At 34.0% G+C, this 25,175-nt stretch overlaps 1 protein-coding gene across 7 annotated transcripts in view; it reads right to left on the minus strand.

The window, feature by feature from the left end:
- MEIS2 (Meis homeobox 2) overlaps window positions 1–25,175 on the minus strand; it is a 229,639-nt gene that overhangs the window by 196,742 nt on the left and 7,722 nt on the right. The gene's annotated exons all lie outside the window — the stretch shown is intronic.

The following is a 25,175-nucleotide window of genomic DNA, read 5'->3' on the forward strand; positions in this document are numbered from 1 at the left end:
TATTGCAACAGTGTTACAATCGTTGAGAGCTGCTAAGACCTCCCCTAGTAGTACACGGAGGTTCTCCAATTTAAATTTAAAATTTGAAATATCTGAGTCCAATCTGTTTGGATCAGAACCGTCACCCACAGAATGAAGCTCTCCGTCCTCATGCTCTGCGAGCTGTGACGCAGTATCAGACATGGCCCTAGCATTGTCAGCGCACTCTGTTCTCACCCCAGAGTGATCACGCTTGCCTCTTAGTTCAGGTAATTTAGACAAAACTTCAGTCATAACAGTAGCCATATCTTGTAATGTTATCTGTAATGGCCGCCCAGATGTACTAGGCGCCAAAATATCACGCACCTCCCGGGCGGGAGATGCAGGTACTGTCGCGTGAGGCGAGTTAGTCGGCATAACTCTCCCCTCGCTGTTTGGTGAAATTTGTTCACATTGTACAGATTGACTTTTATTTAAAGTAGCATCAATACAGTTAGTACATAAATTTCTATTGGGCTCCACCTTGGCATTGGAACAAATGACACAGATATCTTCCTCTGAGTCAGACATGTTTAACACACTAGCAAAAAACTTACAACTTGGTTATAATCTTTTTTAGCAAAAAACGTACTGTGCCTCAAAGAGGTACTAACGATTAAATGACAGTTGAAATAATGAACTGAAAAACAGTTATTGCATCAAATTTTAAAACAACACAACTTTTAGCAAAGGTTTGTTCCCATTAGTAAAAAACAACACTAATTAAATTTGTACATAAGAAAAACAAAACAACGTTTTTTATACACAGTCACTATAAGAATTCTCACAGCTCTGCTGAGAGAATTTACCTCCCTTCAAAGAAGTTTGAAGACCCCTGAGATCTGTCAGAGATGAACCGGATCATGCAGGACATATAAAAGTAGCTGACTGGAATTTTTTGATGCGTAGCAAAGAGCGCCAAAAACGGCCCCTCCCTCTCCCACACAGCAGTGAAGAGAAACGAAACTGTCACAATTAAAGCAAAAAACTGCCAAGTGGAAAATAATGCCCAAACATTTATTCACACAGTACCTCAGCAATGTAAACGATTCTACATTCCAGCAAAAACGTTTAACATGAGAATAGTTATTAAAAGGATTAGTGACCTTAACACAGTAGTTCCGGTGAAATACCATCCCCAGAATACTGAAGTGTATACATACATGTCATTTTAACGGTATGGCAGGCTTTTCTCATCAATTCCATTCAGAAAATAAAAACTGCCACATACCTCAATGCAGATTCATCTGCCCGCTGTCCCCTGATCTGAAGCCTTTACCTCCCTCAGATGGTCGAGAACAGCAATATGATCTTAACGACTCCGGTTAAAATCATAGTAAAAAATCTCTGTCAGATTCTTCCTCAAACTCTGCCAGAGAAGTAATAACACGCTCCGGTGCTATTTTAAAATAACAAACTTTTGATTGAAGTCATAAAAACTAAGTATAATCACCATAGTCCTCTCACACATCCTATCTAGTCGTTGGGTGCAAGAGAATGACTGGGACTGACGTAGAGGGGAGGAGCTATATGCAGCTCTGCTGGGTGAATCCTCTTGCATTTCCTGTTGGGGAGGAGTTATATCCCAGAAGTAATGATGACCCGTGGACTGATCACACATAACAGAAGAAAAACAAACACTAAATTACAGAAAATAATAAAGAAATTACAAGATTTTTAAAATGATTACACCTAATCTAATCCCCTAACAAAATAAAAAAAAAGCCCCCAAAATAAAAAAAAGTCCTACCCTACACTAAATTACAAATAGCCCTTAAAAGGGCCTTTTTGCAGGGCATTGTTCTTTTACCTGAAAAAAATTACAATTCCCCCCCAACATTAAAACCCACACAACCAACCCTACTCTGAAACCCACCCAATCCCCCCTTAAAAAAAACCTAACACTAACCCCTTGAAGATCACCTTATCAGGAGACATCTTCACCCACCGGGCGGAAGTCCTCAACGAAGCCGGGAGAAGTCTTCATTCAAGCTGTGCGAAGTGGTCCTCCAGACGGGCAGAAGTCTTCATCCAGACGGCATCTTCTATCTTCATCCATCCGGCGCGGAGCGGGTCCATTTTCAAGACATCCGACGCGGAGCATCCTCTTCTTTCCACGGCTAAACACAGAATGAAGGTTCCTTTAAATGACGTCATCCAAGATGGTGTCTCTTCAATTCCAATTGGCTGATAGAATTCTGATTGGAACAGCCAATAGAATTTTTTCTACCTTAATTCCGATTGGCTGATAAAATTCTATCAGCCAATCGGAATTGAAGAGACGCCATCTTGGATGACGTCATTTAAAGGAACCTTCATTCTGTGTTTAGCCATCGTTTGAAGAGGATGCTCCGCGTCGGATGGATGAAGATAGAAGATGCCGTCTGGATGAAGACTTCTGCCCGTCTGGAGGACCACTTCGCCCAGCTTGGATGAAGACTTCTCCCGGTTTCGTTGAGGACTTCGGCCCGGTTGGGTGAAGACGTCTACCGGTAAGGTGATCTTCAGGGGGTTAGTGTTAGTTTTTTTTAAGGGGGGGTTGGGTGGGTTTTAGAGTAGGGTTGGTTGTGTGGGTGGTGGGTTTTAATGTTGGGGGGGAATTGTAATTTTTTTCAGGTAAAAGAGCTGATTACTTTGGGGCAATGCCCCGCAAAAGGCCCTGTAATTGTAATTAATTGTATTTAATTTAGGTAATTAATTTAATTGTAGTGTAGTGTTAGGTGTAATCGTAACTTAGGTTAGGTTTTATTTTACAGGTAAATGTGTCTTTATTTTAACTAGGTAGTTATTAAATAGTTAATAACTATTTAATAACAATTGTACCTAGTTAAAATAAATACAAAGTTGCCTGTAAAATAAAAATAAACCCTAAAATAGATACAATGTAACTATTATTTATATTGTAGCTATCTTAGGGTTTATTTTATAGGTATTTAGTTTTAAATAGGAATAATTTAGTTAATTGTAGTAATTTTATTTAGATGTATTTAAATTATATTTAAGTTAGGGGGTGTTAGGGTTAGACTTAGGTTTAGGGGTTAATAACTTTATTATAGTGGCGGCGACGTTGGGGGCGGCAGATTATGGGTTAAAAAAAATGTAGGTAGGTGTCGGCAATGTTAGGGGTAGCAGATTAGGGGTTAATAATATTTAACTAATGTTTGCGATGCGGGAGTATGGCGGTTTAGGGGTTAATATATTTATTATAGTGGCAGCGATGTCCGGTTCTGCAGATTAGGGGTTAAAAAATGTATTTTAGTGTTTGCGATGTGAAGGTGCCTCGGTTTAGGGGTTAATAGGTAGTTTATGGGTGTTAGTGTACTTTTTAGCACTTTAGTTAAGAGATTTATGCTACAGCGTTGTAGTATAAAACTCTTAACTATTGACTTTAAAATGCGGTACCAGGCTTGACAGACTCATAATACCGGCGCTATGCAAGTCCCATTGAAAATATAGGATACGCAACTGATGTAAGTGGATTTGCGGTATTTCCGAGTCTGGCCAAAAAAGTGAGCGGTACACCTGTACCTGCAAGACTCGTAATACCAGCGGGCGTTAAAAAGCAGCGTTAGGATCGGCTTTTTAAGGCTAACGCACAACTCGTAATCTAGGCCTGTGTCTTTTGCAGAAGCGATAATGTATTAAACAACTGGGTGTCAGAGACATGAAAGAAACAACATGTGATAATGATGTCTCAAGATGCAAAATTCATTGCATCAAAACAATGTAACCAATATCCCAGAGTTTCTTACTGCCTTAGTTATATACTATCTTATCTGCACATCTGTGAACTTTTATACCATTTGGAGAGATGCTATATAATGAACCAGCACAAGATAATCTCCGTGTGATACTATGTATTTGTCTGTAAAGGAAACAAGAGATTATTACAATATAACTTTGTATCCCCATGACAACTCAAGAGAAGGAACAGTATATTTTGTATGCAGAAGTAGGTTCTGTTTTACACATTGTTTGATTTAAAGGAACACTAAACACAGAAGAATTGCATAATCAATAAATGCATATAAAAAGACAGTGCAAAAGAACTTACTTTAAATGTCAAATAAGTAGATTTTTGTTACATTTCCCTTTCTAATGCATCATGTGACAGCCATCAGCCAATCATGAAATGCGTATATCCTGTAACTCTTGCACATGCTCAGTAGGAGCTGGTGCCTCTGAAAGTGTGCATATAAAAAGACTGTACACATTTATATAATAGAAGTGAATTGGATTTTTCTTTAAATTGTGTGCTCTATCTGAATTATGAAAGTTTAATTTTTACTTGACTATCCCTTTAATCAGCAAACATACAGTAGGACCACCTTTAGTAGACATATGAAATAAACAATTGTATGATAACTTTGAATATAAATATAATAAAGTCTGCAATTAAGATGATCTGTGTCCCCAGGAAAACAACAAGGCAGTTATAAAGTAAACCTTATTTAAGAACTAGCAAGTGTGAAACAAGGGTGTGCACCAAAGCTACAGTGGAAATACTTTGTAAAATACTGAAGACTGAACAACATGGAGGTACCAAATGCAACTCAACAAAAAGGCTATTTAAGAGCACAAAAGAAACAAACTGTAAGAACTATCACTTATGAACAACCTGGGGAGAGATGTTAGATCTCAGCATAATTCCCCATAAAATATTTAATAGAGTGTTATGAATAAGTACTTTTTAGGGCAAGATTTATCAATCTTTAAACGGACAGGATTTACATATTTTGAACCTGTCCACATTTGATTGCAAATTGTGGAGAGCATTTGTTCCCCATATTTAACATTGCACAAGCTAACATATGTGCAAGTCCGCCCCCTACCCTCATGCAACCAATTGCATGAGAGTAGGGCTTGTCAATCAACCTGGTCAAATGAATCCAGGGTGATTTTCATCTGCCAACTCCAAATTGGCAAGAGGGTTTATGAAGCAGCAGTTTAAACTGCTGCTTCATAAGTGTCAGGTGCAGGCTCAAATGAGCAAGCCGGCAACTGATCAGGGCATTCGCCTCATGATAAATCTTGCTCTTATTGTAATTTTATTACATATTTTCACAATTTTCCTGTAATTTTAAGGGCCATTATAGTGAAAAATGACATGTTCTTTTTCATAAGAGAATGTAATTTATCAATATCAGCCATGCAAATCTAGGTGTTTAACTCCTGCAAGTGTGTTAAACATATAGTTAAAGCAATGCTCAGCAACACAGAGCACTGCTGGTCCAGAGTGTAACTTGTCGTGCGACTAGTTCTGCTGATTGGATCATATGCACTTTGCCCTCAGGACCAACAGCGTTCTGCTGTCCAGAGCAGTACTTATAAAGAAAGAGATCCGCAAGGAACAAACAACAGCTCAGAGGCTTGTTCTATGGCCTGGCTACCACCTGAGAGTAGCTTCTTTTAGCCCAATTGTGATACAGAGAAGAACTTTCCTGAAGTATATTAGTCTGATCCTGCCTAACAAGGTCAATCCAGCCCCAAAATACCAGGCAATTCTCCTCTGAACAAGGGAAATGGCAACCCCAGATGATTGTTTTGGCCTCCTTTGGACCTCGTCAGTGAAATGCAGCCATATCCCTCCTCTATGCATATTGGGCAAGGAGTCAATGTCTGGATTACTTTATTATGTGTATTTAATCCCTTTGCAGGGGCTAAACAACAGCATATCATTTTTTAACTATGAATCTTTTAAAGAGGCTGGAGTGCATCATGCAGGAACCCAGAACCAGAACCAAATGCTATTTTGTATGCAGACATTTTGCAATTCAGTGTCTGTTATAGATAAATAAACATATAGATAGTTTTTATTTAAATTAAATTTATATTATATTTATTTTAATATTATATGAAGAAACAGGGTGGGATACAAAAGGGTGGGATACAGAATCAAGCTCATATGTATCAGAGAATTATGGGACTGGTCACCAGAAATACAAGTTATGTGTGTGTATTTGGAATGCACTTCATAAATAAACATTAAATGCCAAATGTGTGCTGTTTATTTATTACACAAATTTACCTTAAAATGTATATACTTGAATAGTGATAAAGACATAAAACTAAAGGAACAATCTGAATATTTTTGGAAGCAAGCAGACTTTTTACATACATATACACATACCTATTATAGCAATCCCCACATGACATGCAGTGATATTAAACAGCTTACTTAAAACAGACATGCTGCAGAAACGTTAATAATTTAGGATACAAATGTGTCTTTCTTGCCTCCACCTAATTGTGTTACAGAGCGAAGATTCCAGGTGAAAAGCTGAGAATATTGAGCAGCTTGATACAAAGCGGATGAAAAAGACATCCAAGAGAAAACTGTCCCCTGGGAATGCATTTCTATTTGCCGGGCCGCAGCCCCGCAGCTGATAATGCAAGTTGTAATTAATATAAAAGCAAGAGACAATATGGGAAGAGCTTGTACTTGCACTGCCACAAGAGATCTCTGGGCCTATAAATGTGTTTCTCATTTACACACCAGCCTAGCCAGCAAAACACTCCAGACTCTCTCTGTGGGAAGGTTAGCAACATCATTGCGTTTTACTAAATTTACAAGAGTAGCGCCTCTCTTTGTCCTTGTATAGGGTCTATAAACAATGTTTTGGAGACCCTTCATAAGATAAACATTCAATAGAGGGACTTAAAAAAAAATATTTTCTAAATATACAAAAGGGGTATTTTGGGTAATACATTTTTTTAGGCAAAGTGTATGTCACTGTGCTAAGAAATAAAATGTCCACAAATAATGTGGTGGTATTTGTTCTGCTTACATCTGGGGCCAGTATTGAAGAGACAAATATTGTTAACATGTTCAAACTATTTTGTATGTCTTATAGACATATTTAAACAGTTTAATGTTGTTTTTATATGCAGCATTAAAAATAAATATTTTAAAATAATGTAAAACTGTTGTTTATTTAAAGGGACATAAAACTAAAAATATTTCCTTTATCCATTCAGATAGAGCATACCATTTGAAACAACTTTCCAAATTACTTCTGTTACCTATTTTGATTCATTCTCTTGATATCCTTTGTTGAAAGGCATACCTAGGTAGGCTCAGGATCAGCAATGTACTACAGGGTACCAGCTGCTTATTAGTGGCTGCACATATATGCAACTTGCCATTGGCTCACCCAATGTGTTCAGCTAGCTCCAAGTAGTGTAGTGTTGCTCCTTCAACAAAAGATGCCAAAAGAATGAAGCAAATTAGATTAAAAATATTGGAAAGTTGTTTATCAAAAACAGTTAATGTGACATTCTGAGAGCTATCAGTCAACATTTGTTTTGGCTTTCTTTTTAGTTATTTATTGTGTGGTTATATATACTTAGTATGATGCAGTGTGAGTGAAGGAAATGCATAGTACCATGAGTTTACTTTTAAAGGGACAGTATACACCAGAATTTTTATTGTTTTAAAAGATAGATAATCCCTTTATTACCCATTTCCCAGTTTTGCATAACTAACACAGTTATATTAATATACTTTTAACCTCTGTGATTATCTTGTATCTAAGCCTCTGCAAACTGCCCCTTTTTTCAGTTCTTTTGACAGACTTGCAAACTAGCCAATCAGTGCCTGCTCCCAGATAACTTCTCGTGCACGAGCACAGTGTTATCTATATGAAATACGTGAACTAACACCCTCTAGTGGTGAAAAACTGTTAAAATGCAATCTGAAAGAGGTGGGCTTCAAGGTCTAAGAAATTAGCATATGAACCTCCTAGGTTAAGCTTTCAACTAAGAATACCAAGAGAACAAAGCAAAATTGGTGATAAAAGTAAATTGGAAAATTGTTTAAAATTACATGCTCTATCTGAATCATGAAAGTTTATTTTGGCCTAGACTGTGCCTTTAACATCTGTTTTCAGCTATGTTAAAGGTCTAACATGAGGCAAAATATGAAGGTAAGAAAAAAAGAAAAACAGTCATAGTCTATGGAAAGGAATCTACACATTTTCAGTGAATATGTTTACAAATTCTACTACTAATTTTCATCTGAACAGAGTTGATTATTTAAAGGGATATGAAACCCATTTTTTCTTTCTTTCATGATTCAGATAGAGCATGCAATTTTAAGATACTTTCTGATTTACTCCTAATATTAGTTTTTCTTCATTCTCTTGGTATCTTTATTTGAAAATCAGGACTGTTAGCTTAGGAAAAGACCCATTTATGGTTCAGCACCTGGGTAGCGCTTGCTGATTGGTGGCTAAATGTCTTGAAAACTAGTTGCTAGTATGAGATCTGTGAACTCTTTAGCAGAATTTATATGGTATAATCTAATTGAAATCTCTTTTAAAGGAACAATGTACTTTAAAATTGGTTTCTCCTTAATCTCTTTCCAATTGCTTGTTATAACAGCTGCAGAGTTTAAAATATATGGAAAATTGTTCCTTTAAGTATAGTTTTGAATATGAAATAGCTGTTTCTGCTAACTGAAACCACAACCCAATACAGTGGGCTGATCTTGTAGGGAGAGAATATCTTACTATGTTATCTGTCAAATGATTTACTCAGTCATACTTATACTCTTTATTACTCTTTACTCAAAGGCCAATGCTTAGATAAAAAAATTGGAAGATGAACATTTTAGTACCTCCCTGTCACAGCCCCCCACTGGGAACATTATTTATCCAAACCTTCTTGTTCACATTTTTTTTCTTTGTAACCAGAACTTTAGTTCAGAAATGTTTAGTATAGGTGAGGAAACAATAGGCAAAATCAGCTATTTCAAATGAGAAAATAAAGGTGAAGGGCTCTATGTAAACCATTTTATTTACACTTCAGTAGGTAAAATGTAAAATTGGGAAAACATTACAATGGAGAAAATATTAAAATGCACTGACCCTTTAAACACTTAGGGACATTTCTTATTGTCAAGGCAAGATAAAAACAGAGCAACATAGTACTCAAACAATGTGAGCTTTATTCATTTTAGGTTTTTTTATTTTGCATATTACATTGCAAATAATGCAAATTTAAATTGTATCTATGTAAAAGCATATTTCCATATAAAAAGTGCAATATAAGGTTCAAGATAAATGAAAACTATATAGTTTACTAAATGAAATAATTTATTTCATTTTAGGTTTTGTTATGCATTTATTTTGTACAGTAGCATATGTAGGAATAGGAATTTAAAAAATGTATTATTTAAATTTGTTTTAAATGTGTTAAAGGACATGGTGGAGATACATTAAGTTTAAAGGGAAGTTAAAGGGACAGTCTACACCAGAATTGTTATTGTTTTAAAAGATAGATAATCCCTTGTTTACCCATTCCCTAGTTTTGCATAACCAACACAGTTATATTTATATATTTTTTACCTCTGTGATTATCTTGTATCTAAGCCTCTGCAGACTGCCCCTTTATTTCAGTTCTTTTGACAGACTTGCAGTTTAGCCAATCAGTGATGGCTCCCAGGTAACTTCACGTGCACGAGCACAGTGTTATCTATATGAAAAACATGAACTAACACCCTATAGTGGTGAAAAACCTGTTAAAATGCATTCTTAAGAGGCGGCCTTCAAGGTCTAAGAAATTAGCATATGAACCTCCTAGGTTAAGCTTTCAACTAAGAATACCAAGAGAACAAAGAAAAATTGGTGATAAAAGTAAATTGGAAAATTGTTTAAAATTACATTCTCTATCTGAATCATGAAAGGTTTTTTTTTTGGACTAGACTGTCTCTTTAAACAAGAAAAAAAAAAACAGTCATGCATTTTTGCCATAATAAAATTGTTACATTACTATGGATATAATGAAGCATTCAAAGCAAAGTTTAGCCTGTTAATATGTAGGTGTTTTTTTTTTTATCAAATAAAATATTTTACATTTTACTGTTCATAAAGTAATGGACACAACCATATTGTAATCCTACCCTAATCTGCTCTTCAGAGGCGAGTTAGAGAGATAAATGATTTACAAGAATGTGCAAACAATCACTGTGTGGCAAATAGCAGGGTTAATGCACTTTCACAATTAAATGGCAGGAAAAGGGGACACAAAATAATGTAACATTATTGCAAAGTTGTTTTATGATACATGATTTAACATTTATGAATACATTCTCAAAATGTTTGTTCTCTCTTTAAATTGATCTCTTTAAAGGTTGGCTTAAAGGGATGGTCTAGTCCAATTTAAACTTTCATGATTCAGATAGGGCATGTAATTTTAAACAATTTTCCAATTGACTTTTATCAATAAATTTGCTTTGTTCCCTTGGTGGTATTTTTTAAAAGCTAAACCTAGGTAGGCTCAAACTGATTTCTAAACCATTGTAAACCGCCTCTTAGCGCAGAGTATTTTGAAAGTTTTTCACAGTTAGACAGTACTAATTCATGTGTGTCATATAGCTAACATTGTGCTCACTCTCGAGGAGTTATTTAGGAGTCTGCATTGCTTGGCTAAACTGCATGTCTGTCAAAAGCACTGAGATAAGGGAGCAGTCTGCAGAGGCTTAGATACAAGATAATTACTGAGGTAAAAAATGTATTTATATAACCATGTTGGCTGTGCAAAACTAGGGAATGAGTAATAAAGGGACTATCTTTTTAAACAATAAAAATTCTGGTGTAGACTGTCTCTTTAAGTATATATTTATAATTATTGTAATCATAAAAAAATCAATTATTTAAAAAATATAGGCAAAAATCATAACTTTTTAAAACCACTAATTATTTTTAATTAATTTTTAAAGCTGTGCTGTATGTTATCAGAATAAAGCCTGCAACCAACTGTGAGTGCTGAAAAAGTACATAACAGCAATCTCTGAGATAGGCACCACTTGCATACCCTCAGTGATAATACGTAGCTGCTAAATGATCTTGGCAAGTGATTGATATGCAAGTGCTGTGTAGAATGCACCAATCAATGGCTGCCTAGGTGCTCAGATAGGCACCACTCATGTACACAATGCACTGATCTCAGAGATAAAAGATAAAGCACTTCTTTTTTAATACATGTTTATTGCAAAATGCATTAAAACAGTTTGGTGGGGTTGCACAGACCCAAAATACATTTCACTTTTATGTCCCTTTAAATGATACATATCTCATTACTTTACATGGGACTGACCTTACAATATGTCATCACTCTGAGCTTTAGACACACTCTTTTATCTCAGAGTAATGTCAAACTGGACACTCAACATGGCCAGATGAGCTTAGCTCGCTTTTATTGTACATAGCCCACTGTGTAGTTAAAAACATATGTACAGGTATGGTTCCTTTCAGATAGACGCTAAGCATAGTAAGATAAAGGGTCTGGTCTGTGGGAGATCCTGAGATAGGAAAGTAACTATACTAATATATATTCTCCTTGCTATACAAGATTTGTCAGTAGGCAAAGGGTCACCTGCAACCATGCTTCTTCCTGCCATCAGCCTTTTCACAAATCAAATATTCAGTCTACTTAGGTTGTAAACTTTTTGGAGATTGGCACATTGGTGATGATTTGTACATTTCAGCCACTTTGTACATTTCTCTGCACTCTATAACAAGAATCATGGACAGAAAGGCATCAGATGACAGAGCTTCAAATAACAGAGGTGGTCTGTGCTGTGCACACTTGACATAAAGTTAGCCTGGAGCAAATACCCAGGAATTTCTGGCAAGCCCCATTCTGTGTACAAGCAGATACCAAGCAGCAACTACAGAGGAACAAATTCTAACTGAGATGCATAACTCATGCCCTGCTCTCCAGCAACAATATTCAGACTTGTACTGACTAGATATAATACATTGCTAACCAATTCTATCATTACCACATGATTTGATGATCTCAGAATACACAAATAAACTATTTTTAATACATATTATTTAATAATAAATATATTATGATATTTTATGAAACAGTCTAAAAATTCAGTAATCAAAAAAACTGTTCAACTATAACATACTGATCACTATAATTTATCTTACTGAATTAAATAAAAAGTATAAGATATCCTTTGATAAATAAAACTTCTAAATAATTACTGACCCAAACTATTATAGTTCCATTTAACAGAAACAGATATAACCTGGTAAATGTATTCATTATTTATATTCCATTATAAAAACTTTCAACTTCTTTTAGTTTTGTAAGAATAAACAATATACCAGGAGATGTTTTATTAAAAGTGAACCACACTTTAAAATCCTGTAAAAATATTTACATATAAAATATTGCTCAATATACCTATTTGCTAGGTAATTATGTATTTAATAGAATTCTAGTATGAATGAGGCTATCATATTTTTTTACCAAACTCACCTTGGTATATGAATGCATTGTATGATGCCAGACTATCTACAGTGAGGGCCCGTTAAGGAGACATGCTCTAATTTATTACATGTGATTTTTGCACTACTCTCTGTGGAAGTCTGTGCATTTAAACCTCACCTTGGGTTAAACACCAAGATAAAGTCCTGTTCAGAAGCCACAAAGAACTGTTCTGAACAGGAAACAGCTGGAAAGTCAATGACCTCAGCTCAGGTGAGTGGGGCATTACACATATGTTTAACACCTTTGCGGGGGTTAAACATATAACGTTCCACAGTGAGTAGTGAACAAAATTACATGAGCTAATGAATTACAGCATTGCACTACATTATCAGGGCTTTATAAGCTTAGTATATATCAACAACTAAAGGTACATGAAACCCAAAAAATTTCTCTCATGATTCAGAACATCCCATTTTAAACAACTTTCCAATTTACTTCTATTATACAATTTTCTTAATTTTCTTGTTATCCTTTGTTGAAAAGCAGGAAGATAAGTTCAGCAGTGTGCACGTGTCTGCAGTACTATATGGTAGCAGGTTTGTAACAATGTTATACATTAGCAAGAGCGCAGAACTATTTCCTGTAATGTAGTGTTCCAAATATGTGCACGCTACCTACCTAGATATCTCTTTATCAAAGAATAACATGAGAATTATGCAAATTTTTAAATAGAAGTATATTGGAAAAAATAAATAAATTGTATTCTCTATCTGAACCATGAACAAAAATTGTGTTTCATGTCCCTTTAAGTACTGCATTGAAAAGGCCTACATACAAATACATGTTTTAAAAAGCATTTAAAGTTGTCAACTTATTAATGATTTGAATATGTTTATCTTTACTTATTTAATTGGAGCTGTAAAATTAATATGTCCACTGCTTTATGCAATTATATAGCTGGTTTAGGCAATTTGCAGAATTTTAAAGAAAACCTAGGTAACTGAATTAGCATTTTGGTCTCTTTAGGTACAATATTTATACAAAGGCAAGAGATTTAATGTCTATTTAATAGATTTAATAGGAACCTAAAAGGGAGAGACAAATTTGACTCAGGATAAACCTATGGGAAGGGGTCAAAATTAGCTGCATTCAGATATCAAGGGGAGGGACCATATTGTACTACTATTAAAGGGACATTTTTTCTTTCATGATTTAGAAAGAGCATGTCATTTTAAACAACTTTCTAATTTACTTCTATTATCTAATTTGCTTCATTCTCTTGATATCGCTTGCTGAAAAGCATATCTAGATATGCTCAGTAGCTGCTTACTGGTTGCTGCACATAGAGGCCTTGTGTGATTGGCTTACACATGTGCATTGTTATTTCTTCAACAAAGGATATCTATAGAATTGAGCAAATTAGATAAAAGAAGTAAATTGGAAAGTTGTTTAAAATGACATGCCCTATCTGAATCATGAAAGTTTAATTTTGACTAGACTGTCCCTTTAAGACAGTGATCATAAAATTATACCTGGATTATTAAAACAAAGAGGAAGCACCTAATAGACTTCAGACTAAGCCCATGGGAAAAAAAACTAGTTCAAAAAGGGCATGTTGGCAGAAGAAAAATCAACCACTGACAGTGTACATGGGCAGAAATAAGACTAGTTGCAGACTGGGTCCTTGGGGTCCAGCTTGGTTACAGATATGGCTCCTGGAGAAATGCCAACTTAGCTATGGGCAGATGAAGTGAGCATTTCAGTAAGTAAACATACAAGCAAGCAAAAGAGAGACACTTGGCAAAGATTAACTAAGTGATGGAGAGCTGCCATTTGCTATTCAAACAACTAGTATTCACCATTTACAAAGAAATCTCACTTTGAGTCATATTGATAAATTGAATGTTTTGTACTATTATTATTTGGTTGAGGTCTCAGATCACTAATTTAAGAGATTTTGCATTGTGGTGCCCTCACATATTAATAAAGCAAAGTGGGATAACTCCCTGAGATCCAAAATGTGTGTGTGCTCTACTATTCTTGTAGTGTTGTTCTTGCCAAGCAACATGAATCCCATTCTATGAATGAGTAAAATTAGGAAAGTATGAACCAATAAGCTTATCAAATCCACCTCCTCCTGTAACAATTTTAGTTTAAACAAATCCTCAAGAAACCATACTAGCCAAAGATGAATTCCATTATTGTATTTCTTCCCGTCATCTCTACTGTTAGACAATTCCATATATATGTCACTCTACAGCAGGAGTTTGTCCTAACTCAAATTCAGAAAACCTGCTCCTGCATTCTATTTTGTTAAAAACAAAAAAACAAAACTGGGCTTGGCTACACTGTTCAATAAAAACTGATTTTGTCAGGAACAGGCTTTTTCTCCTATGAGACATATTTCTCCAACAACAGGAGTTTACTGTTAAAGGGACATTAAACCCCTCAAGATATTAATATAAATGGTTTAATTACATGTACTAAAACAACTTTGCAATATACTTTTATTATTTATTTTGTTCTCCTTTCCTGTAATTTAATTCTCAATATTGTGGGCTTTCCAATTCATGTTAAACAAGGAAGTGAGGACACAGCTATATTCCACACTTGTCATTGGTTGCACACTCTAGTAAGCCATTTATAACCATTCCTAATTGGCCTCAGCAGAAAAGGTAACATAAGTTACAATATGGCGGCACCCACTGCTTTATGGACATTAACTTTACCCTTTTTCCCCCCAATATTTAGAAACGAATATAAGTTTTAAAAATACATGTACAAATGATTCTCATGCTAATATTTGGTCTGAATAATTATTCAAGCATTTATTTATTTAGTGTTTAATGTCCCTTTAATTACTGTTCAACACATGATCTAGAGTCTCAGATTACACTAATAAATTTAGAAAATTATATTGATCTAAAGTTTGTTTATCAGCAGTCTTAAAAGAACAAAACAAAACCATAATCACATCAATATTAAATTTAGGGAGTTTAAATATGGACTAAGTTGTCACTAAAATCATAGATCCTGAATCTGCATCATCATACATTTCAAGAAGTTCTTTGTGGTTGGATTACTCCTCACAATTTTTTTTTTTAATAGTTGAAAAGTAATTCACATCTATAATAATGTATATTCTATAATACATTTATAAAAATATATGTATAATAATACATTTATACTCATTTTATTTCTAATAGGTAGGTATTTAGTGCAGATGTCACAGCACATGCAGCCATTGACTGGTATATATGCATTGTGCAATTGTTTGAATTAGGTTGTCTTATGCTCTAAGGTCAACTACACAAAGTGCCCATCTCAGAGTTTAAAAAATAAAAAATAAACTAAACAAAACAAACTTGCTTTTTTTACAATGCCATATATATTGCTCAGGTTCAACATTACAGCCCCAGAATATTATACCAACGAATCTCTTTTATTGCGCTTCACAGATATTGTGTTTTTTACAAATTGAAGGTTTGTGTCAACCCTGTGTAAAGAAAGTCTATTGAAACCATTTTTCCAACATATATACACATATAAACACATAAACACGCATGAATACTCAAATATACACATGTATATAAACACACCAGCAGCAAAAAGATTAAGACTCGCTGAAGGCTCAAATGAAAGCATTTTTTAGCACTCAAGTATTTTTTAATTAAGATATGTACATTGTTTTTTTAGACATAATGCTAGTGCACAAACTTAAAGGGACACTGAACCCAATTTTTTCTATTGTGATTCAGATAGAGCATGCAATTTTAAGCAACTTTCTAATTTACTCCAATTATCAAATTATTTTCATTCTCTTGCTATATTTATTTGAAATGCAAGAATGTAAGTTTAGATGCCAGCCCATTTTTGGTGAACACACTACTTTGTTCTTGCTGATTGGTGGGTAAATTCACCTACCAATAAACAAGTGCTTTTCATGGTTCTAAACCAAAAAATAGCTTAGATGCCTTCTTTTTCAAATAAAGAAAGCAAGAGAACGAAGAAAAATTGATAATAGGAGTAAATTAGAAAGTTGTTTAAAATTGCATGCTCTATCTGAATCACGAAAGAAAAAATTTGGGTTCAGTGAACTGGGAAGCCAAAAAATTAGTGTAACTCGCTTTATTGCTATATTCACTTTATTGCGGTGGTCTGGAACCAAACCTGCAATATCTTCGAGGTAACCTGAACTTTAAAAGGCTTTTTTAGTTTACAGGTATATCAACAAAAAACATAGGGATAAATTACAAGTGGCGAGCCATTTAGCGCTTTCACTCGTGGGCAAACATTGCTGGAAGTAAACTTTTAACGTGGGTTAGCACACGTATTACAAGTTGAAAGTAAACTTTGTTTGAGCAAAGCCTACACACACTTGCTTCAGGACTTCGGATATGGCGACCCCATAAAAAAAAAAAAAATCTTAAAAACAGGGGCACTTTAATTGATTAAAGTTTACAGATGCTTATTTTTTCAAATACTTACCTTTGCATTATGGTAAACATATCGCCGATCCTCCGCCTGCATCTCCTGCTTTCTTTAGAATATGGATGATGAATCTGGCTTTCTCCAATTTGTTGTGTGCCCCCTTTAGCGTCCAGCTCGTGGGTCACACACACAAAGATTGGAGGAAGCCAGATTTGTCATCCATATGCTAAAGAAAGCGGGTGAACCCGGCACAGGACCGGCGTTATGTTTATCTTAACGCAAAGCTAAGTATTTTAAAAAAATAAGCGTCTTTGTAAACTTTAATCAATTAAAGTGCCCCTCTTTTAAGATGATAGTCCCTTTAAATCAGATACTATATTTGAGGGTTTAAGTAATATGATTCCTACCTCTCTCCCCAAGTTTCTTTTGACCACATAATAGTTTAGTTTTGCTCCTTTGAATGATTGCTAGTTTATGTATGGTATTCCTGTGTCATATTGTAGACAAGGTATGACTAGTAAGCTATTAAGTGGCAATAGTATTATTATTTTTTCCCACTGATATTTCTTCCTAAGGGACCTGGCATCCTACTGGCTTTTCCTGTTGGATTGCTTCATTGCTTCCTTACCATTAAATCATGCAAAATAATGGGAGTCATGACTACTTTCTCTACAATAGCTGTAAGTTTATACCACTAAGTCTATATATCCTATTATGTTTTTACGAAATCACTTATTTTCTCTCCAATAGCTATAAGTTTATACCACTAAGTCTATATATCCTATTTATGTATTTACAAAATCACTTATTTGCTTTTGCCAGCAAGACATTTCTTACGAAATTAGTTCCATGGCAAAAAGGCATTGAAGACCAATATCAATTTCACTAACAAATACATTAAGCATCACATGTCATCAAATTAATTAATTTGTGTCATACAGCTTGAAAATTGTATTATATCTTTTCATATTATACCTTACGGTAGTAATATTGTACTCAATGTTATCATTTATTTGTAAAGTATGCTCATATTCCACAGAATTGAGTACATGATCAAGGGTTTATTCAAACATTATTACAATACTAACCATACAAACTGTTGTGGAAGAAAGGTGGCCATGTTAGTTATAGTGTTCTACAGTGTGTGTGTATACATATACATATTACAATGCTACAGTTCCATTATAAACTTTACACTATCATTTATACAGCTCTGTAGTATTATTGCACTGTTTTAAAGTAACAGTATATACTTAAACAGTATTATTATAAACCTCTGGAGAATTATTTTGCAGTTCTATTAAAATATTGTTTATAATAATAATATTAATAATATTAATAATAATAATCATTTACAGTATTATTGCATTATTATTTTTAAATAATTACGATAAAGGGCTTCAGTTTTGTTATATCTATACTATAATATTTGTGTACAGTCTTATACAATGCAATATTGGTATGTAACTTTGCAATAATTTATACAGCTCTAAATTATTATACAGCTATAGAAATAATTATATAGCTCTACAGTATTATACTGAAGGCTTTAGAATAGTATTATTATTACAAAACTGTTATTATACTGTCCTACACAGATTTAATTATTCTAAGCTTTATGTATTTTATATAGCTCTTCTTGTGACTACAAGCTCGGTGCAATTATTATAAAACTCTCCAATGTCATTATACAGTACTAGAGCATTATGCAGTTATACAGTTATGTGCTATTACTGTACAGCGTTAAAGATATATATATATATATATACACACACACACAACATTGTTATTATAAAGCTATATAGTATTATACAGTTTTAGATTTTAAGTAAAAACATGCATGAGCATTATAGTGCACCTGAACAAAATTATTATTAACACCACACAGATTCAAAACGATAAGTGCCATATTTTCAAGCGTATTTGCTTTCAATTTGCATCGATATGAAAGCTATCTGCGTATTTTCATGCTTAGTTAAAAATAAATGCAACAGAATAGGCATCCTTTAATTCATGTGGATGGATGTGTACTGCACTCAAATAGAAAATTGTGCTAAAAGTCAAAACCAAGAGAACTTTTGTAGTACGCTTTGGCGTAAATTAGCCACTTGAATAGCAATTTCACAAAACATGCTTATAATATGTCTGGCAAAGGCATGGAACGTGCATGGCGAAGAATGATGCAGCACGCCTGTTATTTCTGACGCTTTCCTTGATATTGAATAGTGGGTGCACATATTCTAAGTGGATTTCAAGAGAATTGGACAGTACACTTGATTTTCAATAGTCATATCACACAATTAGAGCTATACATTATTAATATACATGCTTACATTATTGCTTTTTTCCTGTGTCCATTTATGTATATGGCAAGTAAAATACAGATACTCTCATGTAGTTAATTAACAATGAGACGCATTGCAACTTTATCAAATGTAATACATTTTTTTGTAAATTGTTAAATAAACATTAAAATAATTATGGCTATAAGAGTAAGACACCCTGGTCTAGATGTGGCAAACCATGCAGGGTCTGCTATATAGCAGCACATTATACAGTCTGTCCTCAGTGAATACAATAAGCAACAGGCCCAGCTTCATGTAATGGGTGCTGCTTCCACTGGAAAGTAAAGGGTTCTATGGAAAGCAGCATTTTGCAGGCACCTAATAAGTTTGACCTGGATGTGCCCTTCACTTTTAACACTAATATAAAGGAAAATCACTTGAAAAGGACATAAAACACTATTTTTTTCTTCTTCCATGATTCAGAGAGAGCATGCAGTTTTAAATAATTTTCTATTTACTTTTATTATATAATTTGTTTCGTTTTCTCTGTATCCTTTGTAGCAAAGAGCTGCAGATTTGCGGATGTAAACATAAGCCTCATGTTATTGGCTCTTCCATCTGCATTGCTGTTTCGTCAACAAAGGATACCAAGTAAATGAAGCAAATTAGATAACAGAAGCAAATTGGAAAATTGTTTGGAATTGTATTCTCTGTCTGAATCATAAAAGAAAGTTTTTGAGTTTTATGTCCCTTTAAAGGTGCATACTAAAGCAAAACTGAAATACTTTAATTTGTTCCTTGCTTACTAATGTGTTTAACTTCCCTGAAAAACATAGCTAAATTCCTGCAACACATTGCTAACAATCTAGTTAAGAGAGACATATATTGCTAGCTGCATATACTGTATACTGTACAATATACTCTATAGTGTAAAATACAACTGTCACTGTCCACCCAACTTTTTGGTTGAAAACAGCTGAAGTTAGTCAAACTTTCAAAGCTTCTATAGCTTTGGTTTAACTGAACTGGCAGTTTTCAAAGGTCAACCAAATTTAACCTAATTTTAAAACTGACAAATGTTCTCCAGTTTTCTAAGGTAGTTGATAAAACTCTAATCTGACTGGTTGCTGTATTTTTCAAAAATCTTACTTTTTGCCAACACTATACAGTGCAAAGTCAGGGCAATTTTTGTTAAATTTGAATACAGTACCATTAAACAGCAGTGGGTCAACTGTAAAATTAGCTCCTTGTCTTTCAGTGGAATTGTTTATAAATTAATTCTGCAGATGTATCTATCTATCTATCTATCTATCTATCTATATATATATATATATATATATATATATATATATATATATATCCCTATTTATTATGGCTTTTATTAATTTGCTTTTAAATAGAATTTAAAAAATGTAGGTGTTACCTTATGACTTTCTATCTTAAAAACTTAAAAACAAAATTACAGCAAGTACCAGATGTAAAATAGAGACAGATATGTGTCTAACCATGCTTTTGCTATAATTTATTTTTTAAGCCCTATAAGCAAAATTGATTGGTGCCGTGTATTTGACTTGCAATCCTGACTTTAGCTTTAATATTAGCTAGATTTGACAAGTCAATTATTAATGGAAAACTGACTTACTATACTAATAGCAAGTAGCTATTTATTTAACAACTGATCACTTTTAGTTACACAAAATGGTTGTAAAGGAGGACTTTACAACTTATTTGCATTTACAGAATAGCCAATTTAAGGATTTTTCTCCAAGTTGGCAATTTTACCCAAGTTACCATCTTGATCACTTTGGAATAGAAATTGAAAAATAAATATTCAGAAAGAAGGAAGAACAGTTCACACAAAACCTAAGAAGCACCTTATTATTATTCTAAGGTAATAACACAACAAGATACTATTTACTCAGCAAACAATGCAAATGCATGATATACACAACATGCAAAATATAAAATGTAAACTGACTCAAACTTATTTTATTATTAAGTATCATATTGTTTTACATTTGTATGTCCTTTCCATTCAGAAATATAGGAATTATCCCTTACTGACATAAAGAGATTTTAGTCCAAAATTTTAATTTTCTGTATCATCTGGTTAGCTCTAACTGGCCTAGAGAGTTATAATAAACTAGGGGCCACAGAGTAATCCTAATGCATTTGTAAAGCTTCTCATTACCAAATGTCAGGTAAAATGGAATTCAGAACAAATATTAAGTAAATAGCTTTAACAAATGTAATAAAATCTAAGGGCAGGACATATATACTGATTTGGTAAAAATAATTATTTTGCTAAATAAACAGGCAGACATATAATTTTATCATTTACAATATGCATGATTTTTTTTATTTCAGATATCTGAGCGTTTCACTACTGACAGCTGCATATCTTTGCTATGTAATTACATATGGATGGGGTTTCACTGTTTCAAGTACATTAATCTAGATTACCTAAATGACTACTGGCGTTCTAGTTACTTTTTACTGAATTTAGTAGTGGTCAAAATGCTTTAAATATTTAAATAACACACTATGCTTAAATATGGAGCTTGTGATTTTTTTCTCCCAATATAAAAAGCTATATTTCAAATTGTAGAACTGGAATTACTATTGTTACTATTATATAATTTACTATGCATAGAAATAAAAATCCAAATTATTATTATTATTAATAATAATAATAAAATTATTATTATTAATATTATTCAGAGCTTTATTCCTATATTTAGTAAAATAATAGACGTAATAGAGAACATGTATTTGAGGAGCAGTGTGAATGATTCAGTGGAATTTGCAATGCTATGAGGCACTTAAGGTGTTTGAAATATTATTTGTATGAATATTCATAATTATTATACAAAATGAATGCAAATTCACCTGAACAGCAAACAAAGCAGAATTGTGCACTTCTTATAGTAATGTGAAATTCTGAAAACTATATGCAAGTGGATAAAAATATGCAGTATTTATTTATCACGAGATGATCTTAAAAGTGGAATATAAAACTAGAGCAGATCTATGGAGTAATTCAGAGTCTATCAAACTCTTTTTGATAAGTACTCTTCTTGCTATAACAAAAGTGCCCGCTTTACTTAGATCCAATGCTCACTTTCTTAAAAAAAATATTTTAAAAATAATAAAAGTAATTTATTCCGATTGAGTAAATGAACGAGCTGGTATAAAAAAAAACGACCATTACCTGCAGTTTGGGCTATCTAATTTTAGACTAAAAGATTCCCCTGATATGTTAAATATGAGGTTTCCTCAACATCGTTTGGGGGGGGGCTTATCAAATGATTGATCTATAAATATTTACATGAAAAATGTTGTTGATAAATATGTTTGTTTCCTCTAAATTATTAGAATATACACCTCTGTAGAATGAACCCATTAACCCTTTGGAGTGGGGCTTTCTCTGCCTCCCATACCATGGTGCTGCCCTCCCTCCTACCAGCTGTGCACAGATCTCCTGCAGCCCCAGGGTCTATATTTCGTGTTATTAGGTGCAGCTCTTGATTGAAGGGAGCGCTATTAATATCACCATGTAAATCTGCTGGTTTCCACCACCAATATGGCTGCATGCAGCCATGGAACTTTGTTAGCATTCAATAAAAAAATATAAAAGTGATATTGTATTAACATTAAACAGGATGGGCTCCTACAAAAGCTAGATCTTAATACCAAGTATATTTTTATCAATCCGCTGACTGAAAAAAATGGGCTGCAATCGAACAATATATATATATATATAATGGCCATAGATGCATAGAAATAAGCAAACGAACAGATGACTTGTAAAATCTTATTTAGCGCTCTGTTATATATATGCTAAAGGCGAACCTGTAGATCACAAGTGCACAGTTTTTATGTTCTGTTATTGCACTATTAGCAAGTACAACTAGTTAAGTCTATTAAATACTAGGCTCAGGATGACAATAAAGTTTCCTTGTGTGTGCTGCGCCATCATCATTGGCTCTATAGTTAGTACTCGGCCTTCACGGCACCTTGTTAATAATTACTGCGTCACTAAAGCCAACAGCAATAAACTACACAGGCGCTGTATACTATCACAATATCATTACATTCACCAAAACAATCTTTATCTAGGAACAGCCCCAGTGAGCCAGAGCTTCAATAAACGCATCATTTTACTGTCTGGGATGATTAAAGTGCAGAAATCAATGTGTAACCTGTAATACGGCTGCTAATAACTCTCCTTAATACAAAGTCAATTATTGGTTCATTAAAGGTTACAATCCAGAGCTGTAAGGGGCTTCAGGCGGCGGGAAACCTATAAACTGCGAGTGCGGACTGGAGACACTTCCCGCCCTCACACCCAGATGCTATAGTAACGGTACGCACAGTATATCATCCGGGGCCCCAACTCACTGTGATACTACAGTAATAATACTCCCACTGTGACACCCACTCACTGACCTGTCACCACAACAATCATCACTTTGCCCACCCAGTAGTATACTGCCTTAACCACCCCCTCAGTATTTACCAAACCCTGGCACTGAAATAAAAACACACCTATATCCTGAGGTACTTATCCCAACACATTCATGTAAACAAACACAGGCACTCTGACACCTTTATAAGCACTTACACCGACACTAACATCCAGCACACTCTGACACCCTGATGCCACAGAACTGCAGGACACCAATTACACTCAAAACACTACACTAAAACCACACCCACATAAACACACAGAAGTCACCTTAATATTTAGACAATCCAACGCTCAGCTAACTGTACACTAACAAGACAACTCTCCTACACTAATAGAACACTAAACTTGCAATAGCAACTGTTTAATTAAGCACAGTAAAACAACTTTGCATTAATTGTTGCCACATTTTTGTACCTTAATTCTAAAAAAAAAATATTTATTAAATACTGGAGAATTTGAAGCGCCTATTACAGACTGCAAAAAGCAAGTGCTCCATTCTCAACAATTGTTTGATAACTGTACTTAATAGATTTGTCCCTATTTATCTTAAGCAATGGGGATAAGTAAGGGTATGTTGGGACTGGAAACAGTACACATTTGCCTAATACTGATAGTTTAAATGATTTTAAACATTTGTAGACTTTTGCATTAAAGGACTTAGTTGTGAATATTTGCTAAACATATCGAAAAAAATGTGTTATACCCTTTAATAAATAGTACATAACACAACCCCAGCAAACAGCACTCTCATTTAACAGGAATCCCTGACTGACACAAACCCTGCTCACAACACTTTACAATAATCCCTGGTAAATAACAACACACAACAATCACACAACAATGCTCCATAACTCACTCTTATTTTCCCAAAACTTCACAACACAATCACAGCTCTCTGACAGACACCCAGCTAACAACACTCCATTAAAAAAACCTAGTAAACAGAATATTCACAAACAACAAAACAATCACACCTGACATATACATATGGGCCAACATGTATAAATGAGTCATGCTACTAAAGGCATAGCTAAATACTGTATGTAAGGATTCAAGAATAATAATACTAGAACATACTACTAGTAAAGAACATGCCACATACACACAAACTAATATACAAAACACATAGATAATTCCACACCTTGTCACATAGAGCATAGTTATTTTATATATATATATATATATATATATATATATATATATATATATATATACATATATATATATGTGTGTGTGTGTGTGTGTGTGTATATCATACATAAGCCAACATGCACAACCAATGGGCAGATGAGCATATATGACTATTATACCGACCACCATTGCTGGCTATGTGAGCGAGATAGATAGATAGATATATAGATAGATAGATAGATAGATAGATAGATAGATAGATAGACAGATAAAGACAGGATAGCAGACAGACAGATAGATATATACATTAAAATAGATATCACCACACGGGAGTTAATATATATAGCCTATTGCCATGTACTAATATAATATGCAAATACATGAATCAATATACCCATCCCATGGCCAGATAATTATACATCACACCACATACATAAGCCAATACATACAGCCTATGGTCAAATAACATAATAGGCCAAATACATGAATTATTCACAATCCACAAACATATAATTATATCTATATATTTAACATCACATTCCTAAGCCAATATATACAAATATGCCCAAATAATTATTTAATTACCATATGCACAAGCCAATATACACAGC

This window comes from Bombina bombina, chromosome 1 (assembly GCF_027579735.1).
Source record: "Bombina bombina isolate aBomBom1 chromosome 1, aBomBom1.pri, whole genome shotgun sequence".
Classification (NCBI taxonomy): Eukaryota; Metazoa; Chordata; class Amphibia; order Anura; family Bombinatoridae; genus Bombina; species Bombina bombina.